Raw genomic sequence first — 21,164 nt, 5'->3', positions numbered from 1 at the left:
GAAAGTTCTCACTTAGATTTGATTCAGTCCTTACTTAGGCAAACTTCTATTGACTTTCAAGTCAATAATGTCACAAATAGACATTCAGCTTAGCGTTCTCATTGTAATCAAAGAGATTGAAGCTGTAGGTAAGGAGATTTTCTGGTTAAGAAACAGATGCAACCTTGGTCCTTATTGTATATCTTTCCCAGGAGCCTGATCTTCCAGGCACTACACTTCTATAAAATTAAAGGGGTTCTTCATGCAGGATCAGACTGTATAGCTATAGGCAGTCAATCTATTTCTAACCTTTATTTGTTGGCTTGTCATACTGTGTCCCTGCAATCCTATTCCCAGATATACAGAGCCAATGAAAAGAGATTTCCCTTTGCAGTTATAGGACCCTTTGATTTTTTTTTTTCTTATTTCATTTCCAGGGTCCACAACTTTGGTTTGGTTGTGGAGTGGATGCATTTAGGAGACGCCTAGATATTTCCACAAAGTGAGTACTATTTCCAGTCCCAAGCGGAGAAATGAGACTAGAGCATTTGGTCAGTTTGCCTGTGAAGTGTCCATCCTTTGTTAAGGCTTGTCTGCAGCTCTGCCCTCCAAGGCCTCTCGCTCACCACTGCGAGAGAAAGTTGGCCCCCAAGGCTTGAATTACAGTGAAACCATGGATAGAAAATACACCATGAAATTTTATGGCTCCTGTGAAGGGGCTGCCATCTGCTTTTTCTTTTTTCCCCTTTCTATTTTTTTAATAGCTATTCCACAGTCTGTTAAACCATTCCTGTCTGCTCCCCTACTTTCTGCTAACGCTTGTGTCCATTTCAAAATACAACACTGTGGGTTTCAAAGCAGCCACTTGGGAACTTGCCAGATCCTTCCCGTTTTATGGGGCTGTGCTCCTGGTTCCTTTTATAATTGAAATGTATTTGTTCACCTATGTATTTACAGATTGCTTTAGCTTTCCCCCCCAATCTCCCTTTTTCACAATGCAAAATCTGATGACCCAATAATTGTTCTGCAGAGATTAACTTGAATAAGAACCACTGGATCTGAACAGACTGGCCTGTTCTCCTGAACTTTGGGTCCAGATCAGACCTTTGCATAGCAGGCAGGATATCAGAATGCAGGGTCCAGTTCTCCCCCAGATGTTGGCAGGAATTCAGATTGAGATCTAAACTGCAACTTGGCAGTCTCTCCGCAAACCCAGCAGAAGTACGCAATCTGAGCACCCTCAATTTTTGGACATGTTTAGACTGATATACGATATGGTTCTAAACTTCAAAATTATGTCCTGTCTCTCTTTCTCTTGCTGCTTTCTTGCAAACTTGCTCTGTTACTGGGTGTGTGCATTTGTTCATTGCTTTTATATGCAAAGGTAACTAGACTCCACTTGTCTCTGGGAACTGCTTTTGCAGTGTCAGCTACAAGGTCTTCCCACCTGCCCCTTGTGTTGGTTTTTCTTTTAAACTTTTGGGTAGATTTCATTTCTCCCTCCCCTAAACCTTTATTTCTGGAGAGTGGAACAAAAAAAAACAACCATCCAGCAGTAACAGGTGTGACCGTTAGCAAAATAAACAGTGTTTGGAATCACTTTGTTTTCATTGTAGATTCCAAGGAATATGAGAGATCCGATCCCAGCAGAAGTCTAGACACATTTCTGTCAGCTCTGTTCCTAAACTGAGCTGACCTAAAAAATGAACTTTCCAGAAGACATTTGGATCAGCAGTGCATTGAAATCTGTAGGTACTCAGACTTCACAGTGATCAGTGATGGGCACCACAGTGTAAACGCTTAACTAGACTTTTCAAATGCTGTGAATTTGCTTCATCTCCGAGCCAATCCCTGGTGTGTGAAGATAGATTCTAAAGAGAGAATCTGACTATCCAAACAGAACTCTCTGCAAAGTGTCTTGCTCTGCAAAGTGTCTACCTTAGTTCCTCTTTAAACATACCATAGATATTTTACTGTACAGATCTCATTGGTAGGGTTAGACTAACCACTAGGGGGAGATGGTGGTGACCACTAACAAAATAAGTTTGTAATTCTCATTATCTCCAAGCACAACAATAACAAGAAATATAACAATTGACATTCTTAGCCTAAGTGAAAGTGTAGCAGTAACTACCTTAGCATTGTAATGGGATGTTATCATGGTTACTGTTTATTATGGGGAACTGGGAGATGGGACTCCCAGGTTCTATTCCTGGCTCTACCACAGACTCACTAAGAGCGTAAATGACTTAAGACCCATATTTTCCAAATTGTCCACTAATTTTGGATGCCTTTATTGTTGACTGCCCAACTTGAAACACCTTAAAGGGCCTGATTTTCAGATTAGCTGTTGCCCCATAGTTCCAGGTTAACTAAACAGGTGGTGTCCTCTGAAAAGGTGAAGAAATATACCTCATGATATTTGGCCCATAACAGCTCTGTGCTTCATTTTCCCCATATGTGAAAAGGGGATGGACTTACCTACCAAGCTCACGGGGCTGTTATGAGGTTTAACTTATTAATGTTTGTATTGTGCTTTGACACCTTCAGATGAAAGAGGTACTAGTTAAGGAAGAAGTATTTTGATTCACATTTCTTCTTACAATTTGTACATATTAATATGATGATAGCAATGCTGTCTGTTGTGGTGTCCTCATGTTTCAGACAGCATGAAGATATTTCTGTATGCCATGTTTTCTAATTGGAATCAAAATTCTGCATTTATTTTTAGGATACCAAATCTTTGTGACACCACAGCCTTGGAAGTAGAGCTGGTCAAAAAGAGTAAGTACTTTCTGTGAAAAATTTGGAAAAAAAATTAAACAAATTAAATTTGAAATATGTTCATGGAATGTTTCTGTTAAATGATTATTTTCATTTTGTTTCTTTTCAAATAAGAACTTTGTTTCATTTTGATTCCCCCCCACACCTTTTCCCCTCCTTTCCCCCGTTTTCACAGGGCAAAAAAAGGGGAAAAGGGAGGATACACCCCCCCGCCCCACAAAAAACCCTCCATAAACTGAAAATTGTTTTTTTTTAAACTGGAATGTAAATGATCCATTTGAAACAAAAATGAAAAAAAATGTAACAAACTAAAACTTTTTATTGGCCAAGATTGTTTTATTCAAAATGCCATTTTTCACTGGAAACACTTGTTCACGAAACACTTTTGGTCAGCCCTACTCAATGGTCATTTTACATTGAGAATAAATAAACACGTTCATACTATTTGCTTGTATTTGTGTTCTTCTTGATACCAGTTATTACAGAAATTCTTGCTGATGGTGCTTGCGATGAAAATCCATTTGATTAGCTTGGTTAGAAAGCGCATCATGGGATTTTACTTTATCCAGTGCCATTCAGACTCAAGGTCTCTGGAAGTGCTTGACAAACAGGGCAGTTAGGTCTGGTGGCCTGATTTGCTTCTGCCTTGCACCTTGTGGAGTCATTTACACCTGTGAGTGAATGCAGGCTGAATGTAACATGGTAACAGCGGTGGAAGTGAATGGAAAGTTAGGATTGGGTAGAATTTTACAACGATCTCACACAAATGTAAATGATTCCACATTGTCCCAGGCAGGGGAGGACCATGCCCTAGGAAAACAGAGGGACTGGGTGTCATTTAGTAGCTCACATGCAAGCTTGGATACTAGAACCGTTGAAACTAGGAGAAAGAATATTGGCCGGGAATGATTCTGGAGTCATGCCCTACTATTTCAGAAAGCACTACTGGGGCTTTAACTTATAGCTAGGCAGTCACTAGGGACAGACAGGAGCCAGAAGTACCAAAGATACCTGCTGTTGCCGATCTCTTCCCTCTATTAACTGTTCATTTTATCAGCCCCATAATCCCAAATGAGAAAATCTTGGCAGCAACACTGCCTAATGTGGCAACTCTTTGTGCTGTTCGACGTTTTATCTGGGGATCACACAGGACTGAAAAGAGTTTTTTTCTCCCTCAATGTATGAATGTAACTCATTAGTTAATTACTTAGACATTAATGAAGGCTGCCACACGGTAGTAGGGGAGCAGAGCCCCTGAATTCCTGCTGAATTGCAAAAAAAAAAGCGGGGAGGGGGGTTGCTTTCCTGCCACAACTGCCATTTTAAAGGCAAAAAATAGTTTTTGGAAATGTTCATGCTGATGGAAATCAATAGCACAGTGTATTCATATAATCAGATCATACTGCAATGTATTGCCCTAAGGTCATATGCCTGACTACTCATGTTGTTGTTGTACAGCATTTATATTGCAGAAGTAGCCAGAGGCCCCATTGTGCTGGACACTATACAAATATGTACAAAGTTCTTCCCCAAAGAACATACAGCTTAAGCTATGGACCAATCTATGTTATGGACACAGACCCTAGTGTGGGAAGAACATGCGGAGGTTAGGACAGTAGAAGGTGATCAGCACCCATGTGATCAACACAGCCCAAATTGTAGGGGGAGCTGGCCAAGGAGCTGGCCTGGGTAGGAGGGATGGTGGAACACTGGTGTAGCACATGCTTGCAGCAATCTTAGTGGCAGGACTAATAAGGAGCCCTAGGTGGCTGTGAAACCTGCCCTATGCATGAGAGGCGGGGGGACAGTGAAGATGGGAGTCAGCACTTCAGTGAAATGACCCTGTTGGAGTGTCAGCAGTAATGTGTCTCATCATTTCTGTAGAGGACATTCTGCAGTCTCATGAAATACTGGAGCATGGGACGCAGGGAGTTTTTTGTGGGCTCTGGATGTGATGAATACCCTCTCCAAATTCAGTTTGCTCGTTTATCCCAATTCTCTCAAAGTTCTTTGGTTTTGCCAGACAGTGACCACCCTACCAAAACCTATCAATGTCATTCCTAAGTCAATAGTGAATGTACATATGCAAATATAATCTAGAACCAATTTGAACTACAGCACATGCCACTATGTGCCTAATGAAATCATAACACAAAGCATACAAGGGGCCATATCTTCATATCCTTGGCACAGTTCCATTGAAGTCTATGACATGGTAGAACCCCTATTTCACATCTAATTGAAGATTGAGGAGTTCATAAAATCCAAAAGTTCATAAAATTGAACATCTCAAAATTACATTAGGGATGGTGTGTACATTGCAGTATGGTGCACTGCATTGCTCTTTTCCTTGTCCTTCAAACCACTACGAAGTGACATCTGAGGCACTGAAGGCATTGGAATGTGAAGGGATGTCGACCTGTTCTTCATCAACATCACTTTCGTTATGTAATTATTTTTCCACCCCATTGAGAAAAATAATTTATATAACCAGTTATTTGCAAGACTGGTGTTCTTAAAATGGAGGGTTTACTGTTCACCAATTTACACCAGCTGAGGATTTAGCTCAATAAAATCTATGGGCCTGATTCTGCACGTGGCTTCAGACCAGTTACGTCTGATTTGTAGTGGAAGTAGAAGAGGAAAGATGGCCTTCTGTTTAAGGCACTGGATTGGGAGTCAGTAGATTTGGGTCCAATTTGTAGCTCTGCAAGAGACTCCCTGGTTGACCACGGGCAAGTCACTTCAGGCTAGATTCACAAAGATATTCATGTACCTAAAGCTGCAGAGAGGCAGCCAGGGGGATTTTCAGTAGCATTAGGCACTAACCTGCTTAGGCACTTTTGAAAATCCCACTTGGTACCCATCTGCATCTTTCGGTGTCCAATTACCTTTAAAAATTTGGCCCCTCTTCCCTCTGTGCCTCAGGCTCCCATCTGAAAAATGGAGATGGAAAAAACTCTCTGCCTCCTTGGGGGTTGTGAGGGTAGACTTGTTAACCCTTCGGACACTACTATACGTTGAGGTCCCTCAAAGCACCAAGATAGTTAGGAGAACCTGCCCACAATGTAGGGCAACCACTGATATCATAAAACAACCTCTTCACACAGTAAAAAGACTTCTGAATGAAATATCCATGGTACTAAACCATGATTTAAAATTACAAAAGGAACGGGTATAATTGCTAGGTCATTTCTTGGTGCCCCACTGAGCACTGGCCCTGCCTAAGGGTCTGTTCAGCTGGTAACTAATCAAGCATTCCTCCCCTATCCTAAATAGTCTTCATTTGTCTTTTGGCTAGTGGGAGGGCCACTGGTTTCCACTTAGTTCATCCCTTCCCACGCTCCCAGTGATATACGTCTTTTTGGGGAAATGTGAGGGCGTTTGGCAGTGAAGTGGAAATTAGTGCAAAGAAATGACACTGCAGGGCGGCCAAATGGCCTCAAATGAGTTGATGAATACGTGGATGTGAAATACCATCGTTGTTGCATAAATCCAATTCTCAGGCTGGATTTACACAGTCCCCATGGTTACTAAAACCACCATCGAGTTGGTACATATTAAATGCATACAGAGAAAAATATAACACAAGAATTAGAGATGAATACACAACCAACTGTGGGAGTAGTTACTGACAATCTTTAGCTTTTGAATACATTGGTAATTTGTCCTCACGCTAGCCATCAGTATGTCTGAACCCCTGAATGCTTCGTGTAGATAGGGAAAGGGGAGGCAGGACTGCACTAGCTAAGTTTTCCTCTGCTTAAAACCAGGGTAAATTCAACCAGTCAAAATTATGTCTGTACTTTGGGTTTGCAGTTCAGCAACTGGCTGCCAATTGTTGCAATCAGGACAAATTTGGTCTTAATCTATTCTGATCTACACTTGTGTTACACCAGTCTAATGTCATTGACAACTCCTGATTTGCACTGGTGTTTTAGTGAGATTACAATCTAGACCAAAAAAATTGAGTAACATGATGTGACATGGCTGCCTGGCACCCACTGGAAATTATTTTGCAAGCATTCTGAACTTTTGCTCTTTCTCTTTCCTCAAAATATGAGCAAATCCCTTTGACATCAATGAGAGAGTTACTCATGTTTTGTGCTGGGACAACAGAGGGGACTGGATTCTTCTCCTCCCCAAAATAAGCTTGTTGGGTTTTGACCCATGTCTCCAGCATGAGCTCTTTCTAAGCTTGTCACAAGTGTCGCACCAACTTTGCAATCGGCACACGGGCTGCTGTGCATTGTCCTGAATGCACAGCACCCATTGTAATGAGCTAGAGCCTCACTCTTGCCCTTAGCTGCAGAGTATAATCTTTTTCAATTGTACAGACGCAGGAATCTTTCTCCCTCACCTACACATCTGGTTAGATTAGTGTTTCCATGGCTGGGTTGCATATTACTAGCATCTGTCAACCCTGTTTGGTCTTTAATTGCTCTCGGGGCTCCGTGTTGGAATGAAAGCATGGCTAAATAACATATAGTGTGGCTGCAGGAATAAGCCAAGAAGTCCACACACTCACATAGAAAAGGGTCAAGCCCATTCAGAGCAGGAAGGATCACCATTACTGTGCATTTAACGAGGACTCCTTTGTACAGTAACAAGCACCCCATTTACATTTCTCTTTAGTTTGGATCAGTCAGCTGACCCAGCAGCACAAAGCTGATACCCCTGAAGCACCTGGCTGGACTGGTAATGCCGCAAGGCCAAGCCAAATCCCTAGTTAGGTCACTGATTTGTTTTTTAACCAAAACATCTGTCTCTTTTCATTCCGTCCAGCCTGGTTAATGTTGCATATAAAAGACACTTAAAATCTGCAGCATCACCAGGTGTTAAAAGACCAAAGGGGTTTGCATGAGAGAAGGGGGGCCTAAGCCCACAAAGAGCTGCCCCATTGGAAAACTTTTGCAAAACACTGAGTTTCACTGCAAGGCTGGGATGCTCTGGAATGGACTCTTGGTTCCCAAAATTAAACCTGGCTCCACTTCAGACAGAGACATAGGTGGCTCATAGGCCGAGGGTGGGGGTAGGGTGTGGAGACTTTTGCAAGGAATACTTTAACTGGAGGTTTGGAAAGGACTGGAAAATGTTATGAACAACAATCGCTTTTGTAGTTGTGCAGCTCTCTGCTTCCTGATTCTGACTGGGACCAGAAGTGAACATGTCAAAATGCTCTTAGCACAGCCTTCCTTGCCATATTTATAGCCCAGTGGGAGGCAGGAAGTAGCAGAAATTTCACCAGAAAGCTTGTGTTGGCATGACTTGCAACCCAAGAGACAGAGTGAGATGTGATTCAGGAGAGCATCTGGACTGAATGTCAGAATGAAGAAGAGATGCCGTTCTTTCACCATGAAGGCTGTCCCAACCCAGCCATAATGAAAGGGAGTTGCACGCATGTGCCAGTATTAGAGCTCATTGAAAAATGATGTTTTAAATTTATTTTTTGCACATTTTTTCCTAAGTTTCTCATACTTTTTTTATATTAAAAAATTTCAAACAAAATTAAAATCTGCAGTGAGGATTTTAATATTGGGTGACAAGCCACTGGGCATGAAAAAAATGCATCTTGTTTTAGTAAATATATAATCTATGTTAGGGCCTGCCAATGTCCCCTTCTCCCAGAAGTACCCACCCACTGTCTGACATGATTGCTATCTACTAAAGCAAATGTGAACCTTTGGTTAATGTAGCACAAATGAATACAAGTGTTCTGCACTTTCATTTGTTTTCCCTGCCTCTGAAAAAGGTGGAATTTTACACATTTTGGTGGTTTAAGCATTGGCCTGCTAAACCCAGGGTTGTGAGTTCAATTCTTGAGGTGGCTATTTAGGGATCTGGGGCATAAAAAAAAAAAAAATCTGTCAGGGATGGTACTTGGTCCTGCTGTGAAGGCAGGGGACTGGACTCTATGACCTTTCAAGGTTCCTTCCAGTTCTATGAGGTAGGTATTTCTCTCTCTATGTATATATATATATATAAACTGACTATAGATTGGGTTGAAATTTTTCAACTTTAATTTTTTTCAGAAAAGGATTTTTTTTTTTAAAATTCCACATTTCTTTTTTAAACCAACTCTAGTCTCAGTGTTGTCTAAGAAAGAACTATCGCCTTAGCTTCTCCTTTGTTTGCAGCCAAGCCCGGGAGAGAAGGGGCCTGTCAGAACAAGTATCATTTTACTAGCACAGAAGTTGCTGTGCTAATGAGATGATGGCTTTGGCTTACTCTGATAGGAGTGGTTGTGCTAATATTTGTGAGCCCCTGAGTATGCCTAGTGTGGACTGGATATACGCAGAAAACTGATTGGACTTGGTATGAGCTGCACCCTTTCATTTAATCAGTGCTGTTTCTTTTCTTCTGACAAACTCGACTCATGAGTGCTTGCTAAGTATTACATGGTGTCTGAATGCCTTGGGAACTAAAGATGGTGCAATGATTTTTTCCAAGCATGTTGTCCCCCTTTGTCTTGTTAAAATCCTTGGGACATGGCGTTGATATTTTAGTCATTAGTAGCTCCGGCCAGGAATTTTCTGTGAAAGTGTTTTTTAATGCAAAATATTGTTTTTGCAAAATCAATATTGTCTGCAAGAAATTTTTGATTTTGTGGAAATTAAATCAAAGTACTTCATTTTGGGTTTGGTCATCACAGATTAGAACATTTCAGTTTGTTGAACCTAATTGAAATATTTCATTTTGGGTCAGTTTGACATTAATCCATGTCTGCCTGGCTGGACTACAGCTCCCATGATGCACTGTGACAGCTATTGTACCTCATGGGATATGTAGTCTGGCGAGGGAGCCTGGCCCCCAGAGAAAAATGTGAGCATGAGGCACCTAAACTATAACTCCCATGAGGCACTGCTGTACCCAGGTGGCTACAGTAGTGTTGTACTGAGCAAAACTGAAATCTGGGATAGAAATTCTGATTTTTGACCAGCTCTAGTTATCATTAAAGCACTATATGTGCTTATTATTATTTATTTATTATGTGATAAATCATGCTATTTGATTAATAAGGTGGATTTACGTGATGTTCAAATAGTATTCTTTATGAATAGAGTGTGAATGTATATGTATTTGTGAGTGACGAGAACCCCTAATAGCATATGAAAGCTCTACTATAAAGGGACTATATAGTCTCTGGTAGGATCTCTCACCTAGAGCTAACCTCTAGGAGTGAAATGGGAGGATATTTTCCTTCAGGCTGCTGAGGGGAATGCTACCTTGGAAAAAATTTTAATTTTAGGTGTTGAAAATCAGCTATTTCCTGCAGCATATATTTGTGTGACACACACATGACATAGTTGAAACTTCTGGAAACTCTTATAACCCCTCCCCACCCCCATTGGAAGCAGTAGGAATTGGAAAACATTTTGGAAACTTGTTTAAACTGTATCATGGATGGGAGCTGAAATGAGCGTACATATCTATAGGCAGCCCAGCATCACAAAAGAAAAGACAGAAACATAGGAGTCAACATGATATATCAAACAGTCAGAGATTAGAGTCTTTAGATGAACAAATATTCTCAGGGAAGCAGTTGTCACAAACACACTTGAATTCTCTTACAAGTGATTATCCACCAGAATATGAGAATGTGCGCCACTATGAAGAAATTCCAGAGTATGAAAACTTGCCTTTTATTCAGTCTTCTGATAAAAATCCATGTTTTGAGTGGCAGAATTCCAGCAATGTGGTGGAAGACCATGTTACAAATGTATGTGAGGTGGAAGACCCATATGATGCTACAAGCAGCCATTCAAGACATGGCAGGTAATGTAGGAGGAAAGTGTGTGTAAAATAGATCCAGCTCTGTGTGCTGGATACAGACAAATTTTTATTGTTGTTTGAATGGTGAATTTAGGAAATAAGCTTGTTTCATTATGTGTTGGCAAAACAATATAAACTGGCTATCAGGAAGTTTAGACTTGAAATTAGACGAAGGTTTCTAACCATCAGAGGAGTGAAGTTCTGGAACAGCCTTCCAAGGGGTATAGTGGGGGCAAAAGACATATCTGGCTTCAAGACTAAGCTTGAGAAGTTTATGGAGGGGAAGATATAATGGGATAGCTTAATTTTGGCAATTAATTCGTCTTTGACTACTAGCGGTAAATATGCCCAATGGCTTGTGATGAGATGTTAGATGAGGTGGGATCTGAGTTACTACAGAGAATTCTTTCCTGGGTGTCTGTCTGTCTGAGTCTTGCCCACATTCTCAGGGTTTAGCTGATCACCATATTTGGAGTTGGGAAAGAATTTTCCTCCAGGGCAGATTGGCAGAAGCCCTGGGGATTTTTTTTGCCTTCCTTTGCAGCATGGGGCACGGGTCACTTGTTGGAAGTTTCTCTGCATCTTGAAGTCTTTAAATCATGATTTAAGGACTTCAGTGGCTCAGACACAGGTTTGATACAGGAGTGGGTGGGTGAGATTCTGTGGCCTGCATTGTGCAGGAGGTCAGACTAGATGATCATAATGGTCCCTTCTGATCTTAAAGTCTATGATTCTATCTATGAAATTCTTGTTGGTTAAAGCTGAAGGTCTAGGTGTTCCATGGCTCAGCCATTATTCGTTAGGGTTAAATACTGCCTTACATCAGTGCTCCATTTATTCGACTGAGCACTGCTAGGAATCAGTGGGAGCATATGACCTTTGGTGAAAGTGAGTCTCTCTTGTTTGCTTGATCGCACTGATGAAATATTGGCCAAAATTCTTGCCCGTGCACAAGCTCAACTGGGCTGTCCAGTAGTGCTGTAAACTAGACCAGGGGTATCTGTTAGGTTATCAGGTCTAAAACTTACGTACTGAAGAAGACACTAGAAAAATATATAATTGGAGCCAAACAAAATTCGGAATGTCTGGCCTGTGGGAAATTCTGACATTTCAACATTTTTTTTCAAAAGTTGAAATTTCAATATTTTTTTACAGAACAGAAATTCTAAAAACATTCTATTAGGAAATATCAAAATGTTTTGTTTTGACATCTTTGATCCAAATGAATCATTTCAATAGTCCCCAAACTAACATGTTTCATTTTCAGAGGGGTAGCCATGTTAGTCTGTATCCGTGAAAAGCAACAAAGAGTCCTGTGGCACCTTATAGACTAACAGATGTATTGGAGCATGAGCTTTCGTGGGTGAATACCCACTTCGTCAGACAAATGATGTGTCTGATGAAGTGGGTATTCACCCACGAACGCTTATGCTCCAATGCATCTATCTGTTAGTCTATAAGGTGCCACAGGACTCTTTGCTGCATGTTTCATTTTGGTGTTTTTGACATGCTTAATTCCAAATCATTTCCATATTAACTGCATTCTCTCATTATGTCACTTGCCTTATTGGAATTGTAGTTCAGTAGCTTGATACCCCCATTCTTCCGTATTGCCAGCTCTCTAGCCAGTCTACATCTCCCACAATGCACCCAGAGTCATGATGCACCTCGCAGAGGGAAATCTGTATTTCATTATGGCAGATGAAGTTTTCCAGGGAGGGTTCAAACTTCAACCCTGAAAAGGTTGTTAGGGAAATGCAATTTAATATTTAATTGAAATGTTTTAGGTCAGTTCAACTAAATGAACTGTTCTAATTCAGACCAAACTGAGTAAAAATGAAGTATTTCATGTCAGTTTTCCTGGTGGAAAATAATAATAAAAACGTTGTGGCTGAGGAGGCGTGAAATCAAGATATTTTCCCATGGCAAATTTTGATTTTGTGGCAAATTAAATTTCCATCAAGAAATCATTCAGACTAAAAATTCCCAACCCGTTCTCTCTCTGTAAGCCTGTATTGGGCACAGGGGGATGCGCTGGATGTACTAGCTGCTTTTTCCATCTCTGTCTAATGATTTCCCTTCAGTCAGTGCTGGGCCAATGCCCCAGGATGGCGCTCGAGCCCACTGCCCTTTTGCTGGTGTGCTCTGCCAGATGAGATATAAAACTGCGGTCCTGACCATGTGTGGTGGTTAAAGACCCCATGACACTTCTCAGAAGTGAAGAGGCTTTTGTCCAAATTCCAATCTGCTCCATATAGCCCCCACTGCATACAAATAGAATCTCCTCCCCACCCCCTTCCTAGCAATACAATCTAATCCATCTGGGCTGGAAGCTTCGAAGGAACCAAAGGGAGGTAAGTGCCTTAGGAGCCCTTGAAATGCTTAGCACTAGTCTGCTTGGAAAAGTTTGAAAGGACAAATGGCCTTAAAATCTGCGACTCTGTGAGTCACTGGTTTCTGTTCCATCAGAGAATATCTCCACTCAGGAGTCAAGCCTGAACTTTACAATGGATACTCTTCCTGCTAAAATGCAATCAGCCCCATATACTCTTGTTACTCATTGCTGGGCTTATAATGGTAGAACTCGGACTCTTACTTAAACTACTTTGGCAAATGCTTTTAGGATGTCAAAAGAGCCTTGTCTCTCCTCTTCTGAGGATTCCTATTTAACCTGTGACAAGCCTGGCTTGGCTTTTGAGGCGGTTTGCATATAATTACAGCCTCTCCTGACCCTGCACCCTTGGCATTATCTTTGTTTGGATGGGCCCATACTTTTATGAGGTTTCAGACTGACTGTACCATCTCTCCTTTTAGAAGTAAATATGAGAATGCAGGATGAGACTGTGATGTCTGGACAAAGATAGCAGCTGAGGGCAGGGGCAGTAGAGTGGATGATCTGTACTGATTGTGTGTGAACAGTTGATTCATCATTGAGAAACAAGAATATTTTTTCCTTATAAAAAGCAACTTGCCCTCCCCAACCCCTTCATCTAAGACAGGCATTGCAGTAAGCTGCTACTATATCCTCTAGACTCTGGGGTGGCTGCTAGATTTGAAGTGAGGGTTGCCAAGTTTGTAATATTAAAAAACTGGACACTCCAGTGGGAGTGCCAGAACCTCCCCTGCTCTGCCCCTTCCTCCAAGGACCCACCTCTGCCACACCCCTTCCCCTAAGGCCCTGCTTCTGCCCCTTCCCTGAGAACCTGCCTTGCCCATTCCATCTGAGGCCCCATCCCACATTTCCCCCTTCCTCCATTGCTCACTGCTTTTCCCCTTCCTCTCCCTTCCTGCATGGGTCAAGAGGGACTTGCCTCCAGAGCTATGGCTGGGAGCTGCAGCCTCCCGATGCAGGTAGGAGGCAGCCCCGGCTGAGTAGGGAGTGGTGCGGTTGATGACTCTGTGCCTCCCCGTCTCTGCCACCCGCAGACTTTGCGTGTCTGGTCAGTCGATCTTTTTTCCCGTCTTGAATCAGGACGAAAAGTAAAAACTCTCAAAAATAGTCACTTTTTCCCCCCCATTTTGGGTCAGTTGCAGTATTTCATTTTTGGGTTAAAAATAATGTTGGGGAGGGATGGTGAAGATAGAGAAATTATTTCCTGATCAGCTCTAATACAGAGCATAGTGTAGACAGGGGCTGTTGTGTTTCCTGTCACTGTTGTCTCAGAACGGTGTGATTATCCGTGGAGGGGCCCTGCAGGCTCAGAGCTACTCTAACTTATACTGGGGACTGACTGGTCCCCTGCAGCCTCAAGAAACAGGGCATCCCAAAGAGGGGCTACCACCTCTTGTGCTGCTGGGCCCAGTCAGGTCCTGCAATACTCTGCCTGATGGAAGGAGGGCTGAGTTCCATCGATATGCTCAAATGTATAAAGGAATTAGCTTGGTGTGTGATTGTGCCACTCTGTGCTTGCAGCGTGAAGCTTTGCATTGTCCAAAATGCTAAAGAATAAAAATGAAGTTGCTTAAAAAATAAAAACTGCCCAATTGCCAGTAGTTTTAATGAGCCTCTCTTCAGCTGCTTTGAAAATGTCAGCCTAAAAGCCACTATGTGAACTCCTGGACCCTGTTGAAGACTGTAGGCTATCATCTTCTGAGCTCCTAAATCGCTTTACTGTGCTAACAATGAAAAGAGCACAGCAGCTATTTAGGGGGCAAGTTACCAACAGAAACAGGGCAACACTTTTTTGTCAGTAACGTCCACGTGTGAGGGCCTGGTGATATGGTTGGAGTGAGGCTTTTGAACTGTCTCCCAGTAGGAAATCAATAGCTTATCAGGATATCCATGAAGACTAACAGAAAGTTCGGATTGTTTATAGGTCTGACTGGGCAGTCCCAAGGGCAGCTCTTATCGGGATACGGGTGTTGTAACACCAGTCACTGGACTTTTTCTTCAGTCCAGAGTGTATCCTGCATCAACACCATGAGTACAAAGCAGGCTGGTCATGACCTGGAGGAGGTTGACCCACAATACAGCCCTGCTGAGCTTTACAGAGAGCCGCTACTCATTTTTGCTGTGACTGCAACTTTCTTTCTTTCTTTCCCCTTTTAGACACACCCCTAGAGTCCAGTGGCTTCATCATGAGGCCATTTCCTCCTCCTCCTCCTTGACTTCTACCAATTTTGAGGTGGGGAATTCATTACTGGTTCCTTTGTTATTGGAGGCTGATGTTCCCAGATTGGTACTGAGTCAAGATGAGTAAATCCATTCAGCTAAATTAAGAACTGAGCCAGAGCCATATTGGAAGTTCTAATTTAATACCACATATTTCCCAGGGTTGTAAAAGTTCCATATATATATATATATATATATATATATATTTTTTTTTTTTTTACCCTGCCACTGAATTATCAGGTTTAGCCTGACATCCACAACTAGAAGTATTAGTAACAGCATATCTCGAGAAAGGCCTGTTGCTTTACTATGAAATTTCCTGCCCACTGAGAGGTGAGGCTCCTGGAGATTTCAAAAGAATAAATGCCAGATCACGAGACTATCAGCCTGATTTCCTTTCCTGCAAACCAAAATTGTTTTAAACTGATTTATTGGTACCGGTGACCGTGACTTTATCTTCCCTTGTGTATTATTAACAATTGATCTGTTGGAAACAGTCTGAAGCTACAAAATCAAAAAACTTCTCGGTAGTTGATTTTGGTAATACCAAAATAATGTTTGTACTGTTTAGGGGCAGACAGCATGAAGGGAGTCACTAATGAATGGATGGATCTTAACCTGAATGGCATAAAAAGGACAAAAAGAAACAGTATGCACCATTTTAAAGCTATTTTTTGCATTTTATTTCCAACTTCAAAATGGGATCAGTTTGCAAAAATACATTCCCCAATGGTTCAGTTTCTGAATGCAAATAGTCAGCTATCATGTATATAGGGGGTTCCGTTTATTTCCAAGTTTTGCAGTATTTTCTCCACACTGATGCACAAAAATGAGTTTTGCTGAATTTTAGGGCAAAGCGAAAATGGCGGGGCAAGGAATTCCCCATATGGGAACAGTGTCACACACAATTTCAAAGCCAACTGCTCACTGGTTTTTCATAGCTCTGCGCCTAACAGCCATTTCTGCCTGCTAAACAAATTGACAGCAGCAGCCCCGAAATGCTGCAAGTATCACACTCATTTCTACTATTCAGCTTTATTGCTGCAAGCAAGGGGCCACTGACAGGAGTTTTTATGCAAAGCCTCCACTGTTGTTAAGCCACAGCAATAACTGGACATGTCGGAGATGGAGCACAGCGCAATCCTTGCATCCCTGACCCAAGCCCAGAGGCTACATATGGACATGACAATGATACAATATCCGGCAGTACCATAGGCAGTGCTGGGAGGTAGGGCAGCTCCTATTGTTTCCTTGGTAGAAGTGCTGGCTTTAGATTTACAAGCCCCCTGCTGCTGCTTATCCTTCTATTGTTCATACGCAGGAACCTAAGATGAAGCTGTCATGGTATAATTCCCCACTCTGAACCTTAGTGTCCAAAAGATGGGGTACCAGCATGAATTCCTCTAAGCTCAATTACCAGCTTAGAACCTATAGCGCTGCCACCAACCAGGAATTCCAGTGCCTGGTACACTTTGGTCCCCCCAAAACCTTGCCCGGGGAACCCCAAGACCCAGATCTCTGGATCTTACACAAGGAAACTACACCCTTTCCCCACCGTTACCTCTCCCAGGCTTCCCTCCTGGTTACCCTGGAAGATCACTGGATTCAAACTCCTTGACTACACAAACAAAGAGGAAAATTCCTTCCCCCTCCTTCTTCTGCCCTCCCAGACTTCCCTGAAGAGACAGTAATCCTAACCACAGAGAGAAATTAGCCTTCTATCCCCTTCCCTCCTTTTCCCCACCAAGTCCCTGGTGAATCCAGACCCCATCCCCTGGGGTCTCACACCAGAATAAAAAACCGTCAGGTTCTTAACCAAGAAACTTTTAATTAAAAGAGAAAAACAGTAAAGATGATCTTTGTAAATTAATAATGGAATAGGTACAGGGTCTTTCAGCTAGAGACACTGGGAATACCCTCCCAGCCTAAAGTATACAAGTACAAATTAAAATCCTTTCCAGCAAAATACAAATTTGAAACCTTTCAGCAAATACAGATTTGCATAAAGAACAACACAACATAAGCCTAACTCGCCTTATCTACCTAGTACTCACTATTCTGAACTTATATAGAGCCTGTATCGGAGAGATTGGAGAGAACCTGGTTTGCAGCGTCTGGTCCACTCTCAGCACCCAAGTGAGAACAACCACCAAATTTAACAGCACACACACAAACTTCCCTCCCTCAAGATTTGAAAGTATCCTGTCCCCTGATTGGTCCTCTGGTCAGGTGACAGCCAGGCTTACTGAACTTGTTAACCCTTTACAGTCAAAAGAGATATAAAGTACTTCTGTTCTATTAACTTCTACTATCTGTTTATGACAGATGCCCTGGGGTCAGGCCTGTGGAATTGTCCCCAGTGAGCTGTGTGGGTGCTGCTTTTGTTACCGGAAATATAAATCACCCAAAAGACTGCAGGAAGATGCTGCAGCTGTGTTGCTCTGTTATTGTCTAAGCAGGACCACCAGACCCAGAACATCAGGCTTGTCCCTTGCTGGTTATTGGAGGATGGACAGCATACGCGAAGTTTAGGGGCCTATGATCAAATTAAGCTCTGGCACAAGCAGGTACAACTCTTAGTAAAGTCAATGAGAACTGAGCTTGTTGACACCAAGCCTGAATTTAGCTGGGCTGCCAGTTCCTTGCCTTTAACTGGATTACCCCGTGATGATTTCCACAGCCTTTACTCTTGTCCTTGCCCCCTTTTAATTACATCTTTGTTGCTTTTACATTTGCCCATCTATTGTGTTTGGACTCCCTTAAGAGCAAGGCAAGAATAAGACCCAACCCTCTCCCCCAATCCCAGTACCTCATCTAATCATACAAAACCCTCATGCTTCAAGTCATAAACTGATCACCAGTGGGGTCAGGAAGGAATCGCTCTTGCACAATTAGTTAGGTGCATTGTGCGAGAATTAAGATAACCTGCCTCTGAAACACTTGATATTGGCCACTACAACTTCTTATGATTCTCCCAAGCAAAGCTCTCAGCATGTGGTGGGTTCTCTATCACCAGCTGTGTCTGCTCTCTATGCTGGGAAGCCCTGAATCTCTGAAGGGGAGTCTTTGAGGCAGAATGATGGGGTGGACCTGCTATGGGAGAGTGGGCAGCTGCATTGGTGGGGTGGGAAATCTGTATGGCTGATGGAAGACCTGGGTAACATGCATTCCAATAATCTAATCTGGTCATTGAGACAGAATGAATCAGTGTCTTGAGTAAGCACGGAGATCAGCCTGGTTACATTCCTGAGATAGCTAAACGCGAATCTGACAGTGTTATTCATGAGAGATTTAAAACAGAGTCCGAGTGTAGAACCCAGCCGCATGGGCAGTGGGAACAGGAATATGCTCAAGGTCACCTTAGGCAGTTACAAAAGAGAAAGTCAGCTCTGGTTCAGTGCGGACACACTAGTTCCATTTATTTCTTCTTTCACTTTCAGCTATTTGTCAAAACAATGATTTATTATATTACTGTTATTTAGCACTGGCACCATGCTTTGCCTTGCTCAGAACAAAGTCACTTCCCAGGAGAGGTTACTGTCTAAAAGACAGGCACAAAGAAGACAGGATATACCTTAGCGCATTGGGGCAGACCATCTTTTTGTTCGGTTTGTGCAGCACCTAGCACAATGGGGTGTTGGTTCATGACGAGTGCTTCTAGGTGCTACCACAATACAAAATAATAATAATTAACTAAGACCATCTACCATACTAGCTGAGGAATCAAGGTCAGGGTTTTCAAAGAGTATTACGGGAATTAATTGGTAGTCACCCAACTCTCATTGCCTTTCAGTGGACGTTTCAATGGGATGAAGGATTTCACTCTGTCTCTGTAGGGTTCTTTGAAAATTCCAGCCAAACTTCCCATATAGACAGACTATTCCATAACTGCCCACTTTGGGATGGCTCTGCACCTTCCTCTGAGGCCCCTGATCCTGGCTGTTGTTAAGGAGCGGGGGCTTGGAGGCAGATTTAGGAGTGAGGGATGGGCATCTTTACAGGGCATAGCAGGAGTTGCTGTGGCGGTCTCAAGGACCTTGGGCACAAAGCTTCAGGTGGCTGCTGCTGAGGTTGTGCACTGCCACCTTGCCCTTTGCTGTGGCCTTCAAAGCGACCATTTAACCCTTAACATTGAATCTGGTTTCTGAAAAAGGCCTGACAAACACAATTAATGATGCTAATGCAATCGAGTCCTCTGAGCCCCACTAATAGTTTCCAAGTGCTTTGTTCCTAGAGGGGAAAAAACAAACAAACCACTTTTCTAATTGGTGCTTTTGAGTCTGGTGCAGCTAGAGATGCGTTCCATATGGCAACCAGAGCCAGTCTTGCCCAGCCTCTGCACAGCCATGCAAATTATGGAAAGACGATACATTTAATTGTATGGATGTTAGAGGCACTGGAGTCAGTGCCCTAATCCTGGAACTGGAAAGAAGACCCAACAATAATGAGTGCACAATCAGGTGGGGATGATTCAGTGTCTTCATGCTTTCCTGAGTTTCAAAGAGTGGGGCTGGGGGAAATATGGACAGTGATCTCATTTGCAGACTGAACGGGCCAGATCCTCAGTTGGTGTATATTGTCATAGCTCCATTGTAGTCAGTGGAATTACACTGACGTAAAGCCAGAGTGAGTGTGAGAGAGAGGAGCTGGACCAATACTGTAATCCTGCTTCTGCTCATCAATGTATTGCATCCTTATTTTAGTCTAAAAACGTCCCTCAGACAAACCAAAACCTTTCAAGCTTAGTCAGCCACTGACACCAGCTAATCCAGTATTTTGTCTCTGACAGTGGTTAATACCAGATGCTTTAGGGGAATGTATAAGAGCTCCGCAAGAGACAGGTGTGTGGTTATCTACCCCTACATTAGTTCTCATGCTGGTCTCTATTCAAGAATGGCTTAATCCACAAAGCATCAGGTTTAATATCCTTTCCAATGTTTTTGTCATCATTACTTATAACTCTGAATAGTCTTGATTTCCAAATCCAATTCTTCTGCAGTTTTGAGCCAGTTGGTAGATAGGAGAGTAAGTGTGGCTCTGACTGATGGCAATGCAAGGCATGTAGTCATAGAAAGAATGCTCTCAGTTGAAGGCTGTCTTTCAAGGCAAGTTGGCTACAAGGTCACCATCACTAAATACTGCTATAAGCTCACCTCCATGACATGCACCTCTTTAGAAAAAGCCAATGGTTCAGCTTTACAAAGACCAGGCAAGAACATTCATATAATATCTTACGGTTTTCACTGCCCAGTCCACGGAGGATATGAAGCTGTTATGCATACCAGCAGTAAGAGCTAACCTCTAGTTCATGGCTTTAGCTCTGGAGATGCCTGTTTCAATACCCCTTTGCAACCGAGACAGCAGCTGTCGCGTGTATACTTGTTACTCAATCCCCAGACGTTCTAAAACACCAACTGTCATGGTATAATTCCCCACTCTGAACCTTAGCGTCCAAAAGATGGGGTACCAGCATGCATTCCTCTAAGCTTGATTACCAGCTTAGCACCTGTAGCGCTGCCACCAACCACGAATTCCAGTGCCTGGTACACTCTGGTTCCCCCCAAGACCTTGCCCGGGGAACCCCAAGACCCAGACCCTCTGGATCTTACCACAAGGAAACTAAACCCTTTCCCTCACCGTTGCATCTCCCAGGCTTCCCCTCCCTGGGTTACCCTGGAAGATCACTGTGATTCAAACTCCTTAATCTTAAAACAGAGAGAAAATTGCACCTTCCCCTCCTTCTCTCTCCCTCTCCAGACTCTCCCTGAGAGAGACAGTAATCCTAACACAGAGAGAAATTAGCCTTTCTCTCCCCTTCCCTCCTTTCTCCCACCAATTCCCTGGTGAATCCAGACCCCGTCCCCTGGGTCTCACACCAGAATAAAAAAACAATCAGGGTTCTTAAACAAGAAACTTTTAATTAAAGAGAGAGAAAAACAGTAAAAATTATCTTTGTAAATTTAAAATGGAATAGGTACAGGGTCTTTCAGCTATAGACACTGGAATACCCTCCCAG

The 21,164-nt window shown here is 42.6% G+C and overlaps 1 long non-coding RNA gene across 1 annotated transcript in view; it reads right to left on the bottom strand.

Moving 5' to 3' along the window:
• LOC142047658 (uncharacterized) overlaps nt 1-17,438 on the bottom strand; it is a 370,347-nt gene extending 352,909 nt beyond the window's left edge. Inside the window, exon 1 of the long non-coding RNA XR_012656917.1 lies at nt 17,309-17,438. This is a non-coding gene — a long non-coding RNA (uncharacterized LOC142047658). The remainder of the gene's footprint in view (nt 1-17,308) is intronic.
• Nucleotides 17,439-21,164: the final 3,726 nt, after the last annotated feature.

This window comes from Chelonoidis abingdonii, chromosome 13 (assembly GCF_003597395.2).
Source record: "Chelonoidis abingdonii isolate Lonesome George chromosome 13, CheloAbing_2.0, whole genome shotgun sequence".
NCBI classification, from domain to species: domain Eukaryota; kingdom Metazoa; phylum Chordata; order Testudines; family Testudinidae; genus Chelonoidis; species Chelonoidis abingdonii.
The sequence above is the reverse complement of the archived record's forward strand: the minus strand, read 5'-3'. Positions and strand labels throughout refer to the sequence as shown.